We start from the raw sequence: 6,574 nt of genomic DNA, 5'->3' as shown, positions 1-6,574 counted from the left end.
CATTTATCTACCCAAAGACAGTATATTAAGGAGTTACAATTAAGAGGTGTGTGTGTGGGGGGGGGGGGGGGTCGGATATCAACTGGTCATAAGTAATTACACATCTCATAATAGCTCCTCGTGGTGCTAGTTTGTAAACGCTGTAAGGGAGGGCCAGCAGAATGGGATAAACCAGAGCTGAAACTTATTTCCCCATGTTTTCTGCACAAAGCAAGAGGTGAGGATATGAGATTGGCGTGGTTGTCTGTGGAACTGCTGAAATGCCTGGTGCCCTCTGAATCTTCAGGTATGTCCACAAGAGATAGCAGGAGATCCCAGAAATTCTCAAGCAGAGCTCTCATGTGCATGCCTGGCCTGCCCTGGTGGGGCAAGACCAGAGCAGTGCCCAGTAGTGTCCAGAGTAGAGTGGAGAGAAAGTCAAGCAGCCGGGAATCCCCAGCGAGCCTCCATTCTGTCACAGTCACTTGCATACCTTTTCTTTTTTCTTGCCAAGCAACCAGATGCTGATCTTCACAGATGGCAAAACCACGACTAACAAATAAATCAGAACAGGCCTGGGCACACACAGGCCAGTTTGTCAGGACCAGTTTGCTTACCTTTCCAAGCAACTACTATCATTGTCAGCTGCTCAGCCTAACCCAACAGGTGCCACTACAGGAGAGGAGAGGGAGAAGGACCAGTCCCAGAGGGCCCATTCCCGGTGTACCCCAAAGTCCTCTTCCTCCTGACAGCCTGGAACCTGCAGCTACCGCAGATGGGCCCCTCTGAAGATCCTTTCCCCTCTTCTGGCTTTCCAGGCATCGTATCAACTAATCAGAGTTGGTATTAAGCTTCCTGTCGCCTCTCTCAGAAGTCCTACACAAACACGCCAGTGAGAAGAAAGGTCAACCAACAACATTTGTTCACTGATGCCCCAGCAGGGGAGCTCCGGGAAGACTTCACCAGAAGCACCAAAGATTGTAGGCTTTTCAACTTCGGCTTACTGAGAGAGTCTGACCTCCATATCCCAGGCCCCTCGTTCCAGAGGAATGACTGGCCAATTGGGGGCCATTTCTCCTACTACTCAGAATGGACTGTTGTCCTGGGCTAAGCCACCATAGCTTGGGCAGGAACTCTCGCATGGCCAGCAGAGTGCTGGTGCAAATCAAGAGACATAATTGACAAGCACCTGCCCCGAGTTCTGACCAAGACCCTCAGGAGAAATGGCAAAAACCATAGTCTCCAAACACACAGCACACAAAGAAGTAGTCATACAGATAAAAACACCAAAAAGGTTTTTAATGCTTTTAGCAGCATTTGCCAAGTTTAAAATTGTTTTCTTAACACTAGTTTGGTTGTAAAAACAATACCCGCACACTAGAACTGCTGACCAAATATAAGTGTTGTTGGCTGAAAAAAAAAAACAAAAAACAAAAAAAACCACACACGCGCGCACACACACGCACACACACACACACACACCAATTTACCCAGATTGTCTAAGAAACCACCAGAGGGACCTCTACTAATCAACTCTTGTTGATCAGACGTTGGATGTGGCCATCACGGGAAGTCCCAGAGCTCGGACAAGGCAGCTCTCTGTAGCTGAGGCAGTGCCTAAAAGGGCTAATGGCTGAGGACTGCCAGCTGACCGCACTCTCAGCAGCTGAAGCAGAGTCTGTCTTTGAGGAGAGTTCTGGTTGGAACATCCTCATGTCTATCATCGCCTCATTATCAAACGATACTCTGGCTACCCAGGCAACCGTAGTTTGACAGTCGTTTTCTCTCAGCACTAGCTTTTGGCTTCCATTTCTTGGCGAAAAGAGGTATGTTATCACATTATTTGGTATTCCATTTTTAGGCACCGTGCCCTGTTGTCTGCTATCTTGCTCTCTATGCTTATATCCTAGCTTTACTGCAATGTATCCACATGTGCTTCCTGAATCCGGGATGTCATGGCTTCCTTAAATTGGGGGAAATTACCAGACATTTGTCTTTGAATATTATTCTTCCAAAATTCATCCAAGTTTCTGCTTCTGGAATGCCTATGAGATGCACTTAATAACTACTTACCCCATTCCTTATGTCTCTCTGCCTCACTCTCATCCTATTTTTGTCTTTATCCTTCTATGAGGCGTTCTGTCTTATTCCTTTCACCTATCTTCTAGTTCACCCATTCTCTCTATCTGGTATGTCTCCTTTGTTGTGTAAACTTTTGTGGATCTTTTAATCTAGCGGTTCCTATTTTCAACACTAGAAAACCATTTAAGACATTTTTGATAACTAGTCGCTTCCTACTCATATTTTACATGTCTTGTAATTATTTTTTAAAGATTTTACTTATTTATGTGTCAGAGAGAGAGAGCGCACAAGCAGGGGGAGCGGCCGGCAGAGGGAGAAGCAGGCTCCCCGCTGAGCAGGGAGCCCGATGTGGGACTCGATCCCAGGACCCTGGGACCATGACCGGAGCTGAAGGCAGATGCTTAACCGACGGGGCCACCCAGGCGTCCCTCTTGTAATTATTTATATAAACGTTTTAACCGTTTTTTAAAGTTGGCATTTGGTAATACTACTTTGGAACTTTCCAGTTTGGTTTCCTGTTTGATTTTGAGAAGGGTGGCTTGTTTGGGGATTGTGTGCGTGTATAGGAGGACTTTATCTGCAAGAATCCTGTAACAACCTCAATTAAGGTTACTCCTCCGGGAAGGATTAGAAGTGCACTTGCCATGTGTCTGGGTTTGTGAATGGGAACTGTTGGCATCGTGCTGGTAGTGCTAACCCGAACCCCAGAGCTACGCCAGGACACTCGTGTGAATGCACATCCTCAGGGAAAATTTTTTTCCCCCTCACTCAGAACTAAGGACCGGGAATAGAATTTTCCTCGGCGTCTCCTTTTCCCAGTAGGGAAAAGTCCAGTTTTCTCAAAGTTTGTAGTCATTCAAGCACCACTTCATGCAAAGCCGAGTATGTAATGCGATGGGTCTTACTTGCTCAGGCCCATGTAGCAAGCGGTAAACAACAACAACAACAACAACCACAACAAAAACTGTACATTCAAATAGCCTGAGTTAAAATACATGGTCGACATCAAGGGAAATCTTTTTACTACTATTAATTTGAACAATTCTCCTCTGACCTGATGGAAGTGGTGAGAGATACGTCCACGCACAGGCCTGGATTCATATCCTTCTCCTCATGGCTAAAAGCATACAACTAGTCAAACAAAGAAACAAACAGCAGGTAAAGTATCATACCAGATTCCCCCTCAACCGCAGAGGCTGAGTACCCAGTAAGACTCTTACTGGTTCAGCCTGAGACACCTGACCGCACACTAGGCCCAATGCCGTGAGTCAGCGGCTCCACATCCCTGATAGCTGATTGGCTAACTCCCAGCTGACTGAGGCTTGAGTTGCCTTGACTAGCAGCCTCCATCATCCATTGCAGAAGCCGATCTGCAAGTCCTGAAGATTTGTGATTTCCACAAGAAAAGATTACAGGCTTGGGAAGTATAGAATCAGATAAATCTGGGCTACTTGAAGTGTTAGCTACAGTTACCAGGGAGCCTGAAATAGGAATTATTTCCTGAACTTTTTGATTTAGCGATTTCTGTACTGAGTTTGGGTTTTCTCTTCTGTTTTTCCAAGAATTCCATTAACAAAAGTAATGTTGAATAAGTTTGATTGGGGATGGGCACGCGGGGGCTGCGTTGTTTAAGCGGCTGCCTTTGGCTCAGGTCATGATCCCAGGGTCCTGGGATGAGGCCCTCATCAGGCTCTCTGCTCAGTTGGGGAGCCTGCTTCTCCTCTCCCTCTGCCTGCCGCTCTGCCTACTTGTCCTCGCTCTCGCACCCTCGCTCTCCATCAAGTAAATAAATAAAATCCTTAATAAAAAAGTTTCATTAGGGGATGTTCGACTTATCAGTACTATTTTCCCAGGGTTGTGGCTTATAATTTGTTACTTAAGCAACAAATCCACTTCTCTCAATCAGTCTTTACCATTAACCACACTATTAGAGAATGAATGCTCAGCAGATGCCCTTTGTCCTCAGTTGCCTTCAGAAGTGATCAGAGGCACTCACTTCCCTTTTGTCTAGGCCTCAACATCCATTTTTCCTCACTGCATCTTGGAGTTTGTATCTGTCACTCACCTTCACACTCCCAGTCTTCACAGTCTATATGGTGCATTCAATGTTGTTTTACTCATGCTGCTATTTGATTTCTGAAATTGCGGAGCAAAGCACCCAAAGGAGTGCAAAAATGACCTAACGGATTCCATTTCTTAGTATGACTTCTCACATAAAACGATACATATGGGACCAGTACGTAAGAGCAAGACGCAAAACCTTTGTGTGCCATATGGACAAACACGGGGACTTTGAAACAGCAGCAGTGAGCATGATAGAAAGGAAGTGCCTCAGTGGAATGCTGTTTATGCAAAGAGGCTCACCGTTGTATCTCTGAAGACGGGCATGGTGGCGAAGAGCCTCTGGCTCCCCAAATATTTTTCCCCATCTTGAGGCACTACCAAGGACAATTTCCTGGTCGTTGATTCCCTGATAATTTTTCCCACTGGCCTTACAGAATAAATTCCGTATTTTTCCAAATCCTGTCATTAGATTTTTCAAAAATTCCAGAATGACAATAAGCGATAAACCTTACAAGGGTGGCCACTGATGCTAAATTCTTACTCTAATGATCCTAAGGAGAACTCCGGAGGTATAATGGCTCATCCGAGTTCTTCTACATTGGACCAAACAAACAACAAAACAACAACAAAAAACCCAGACTTTGCACCTAGTGATGGAAGAGGCATTGCACGCCTTCACGTCTCTGCTACACGCAAAAGCCTTCTCTGGTGTCCTCGTTTTTCTGGAACTGCCCACCCTATTTTCCTGGAAGTCATATTGTCCTGCCATAGCTAAATAAGTTTTGTGATTTGACACTCCAGGAGGTTCCTGGGACACTTCTGATGGGCTAAGGAAAGTTTTTTTTGATTTTTGTAGATTATCCACATTTGTTTGGCAGGGAATGTCATCTTTCCCAGGGGCATCTACAAAGTATTTCAAAAGTACAAATGCCATTCTTAAAATATTGACCAAATATTGATTGCTAAAAATACCGTAATCAATTTCTAAAAATTGAAATCAGAGTATATTCACTTTTACAGAGATAGGAAGCTGGAAAAATAAAAAATACAATAAAATTAAGCAACACTAATACCGTCTTGAGTAAAAGGGTGGTGAATGAGGTCCCCTCACTTCTCTAACGGGACAACAAATAATCACTATGATGGAAGAGGCAGTGCATGTGCCCGTGTACAGCTCAGGTTTCATATCTCACATGGGTTGTTCTATCCCCCCGCCGCACCCCCCCACCCGCACCCAAATCATATGAAGACATTCTTAACCCCAGGACCTCAAATGGGATCATATTTGGAGATAGAATCATTAATGAGGCAATCAAGTTAAAATACCCTCTTTAGCACGGATACTAATCCAAAATGACTTTTGCCTGTATAAAAGGGGCGAATGTCAACACAGAGACATGCGCATAGAGAAGAAAATGTGGGGGGAAAAAACGAAACAAAAAACAATGGGAGAAGTCGGTAATGTAAGAGCCCGAGAGAGAGAGACCAGGAACTGATTCTTCCCTCACACATCTCAGAAGGGAGCAACCTGGCCCACAACCCATGATTTGGACTTCTAACCTCCAGAACTGCGAGACAATACATTTCTGTTAAGATCCCCAGTCTGTGGTACTTTGTAATGATAGACTTAGCACACTCACGCAGATTTTGATTCCGGAAGTGGGATGAAGTTGTAACAAAGACTTAGTAAGTTGGGAGTGGCTCTGAGACTGGGTAATGGGGCGGGGGGGGGGGGGGAAGAAACTGGGTAATGGGTAAGGATGGTAGAGTTTTGAGATACATGATAGAACAAGCTGAGATTGCTTTGAGGGACTGTTGGATGAAATATGGACATTAAGTGTATTTCAGGTGAGGGCTCATACAGAAAAGAGGAGAGCTATAGGGAAAGACTTTATCATCTTAGAGAATCCATAGAGCATCATGAAAATTATGTTGCTAGAAATGTGAGTGAGGAGGGTGCTGCTGCTGAGGTAGCAGATGGAAATTAGAGGCATGTTATTGGAAACTTGAGAAACGGCCATCCTTGTTATCGGGTGACAGAGCATTTGCCCACACCATGTTCCAGTGTTTTGTGTTTGGTGAAGACTAGAACGCTCACATGATAAGCTGGGACAGATAAGCTGAGGAGATTTGTAAGCACAGTGTTGAAGGCAGGGCCTGGTCTCCCCTTGCTGCTCATAGTAAATGCCAGAGGAGAGCTGTAAATTAAAGAAGGTAGCGTGAAATGAGAAGAGACTAGCACGTGATGATTCGCAACCTTCTCAGCCTAACCAGGTAGCCTGCTTTGGAAAAAGGGCCAAGGGTGTGCCTGGAAAACCATCAGCTGGGAGCTTAGGCATGTGACACGTGGGTCCAATCGGCCATCTCAGCAGAAGCCAGGAATGGAGATATAGTTATGCAAGAAAAATGTGTGGAGGACCCTACTGTGCCATAGCTTGAACCCTTTGGA

This window comes from Mirounga angustirostris, unplaced genomic scaffold (genome assembly GCF_029215605.1).
Source record: "Mirounga angustirostris isolate CCGP_5_RB_7025 unplaced genomic scaffold, mMirAng1.0.hap1 SCAF_91, whole genome shotgun sequence".
Classification (NCBI taxonomy): Eukaryota; Metazoa; Chordata; class Mammalia; order Carnivora; family Phocidae; genus Mirounga; species Mirounga angustirostris.
Note: the sequence above shows the minus strand (reverse complement) of the source record.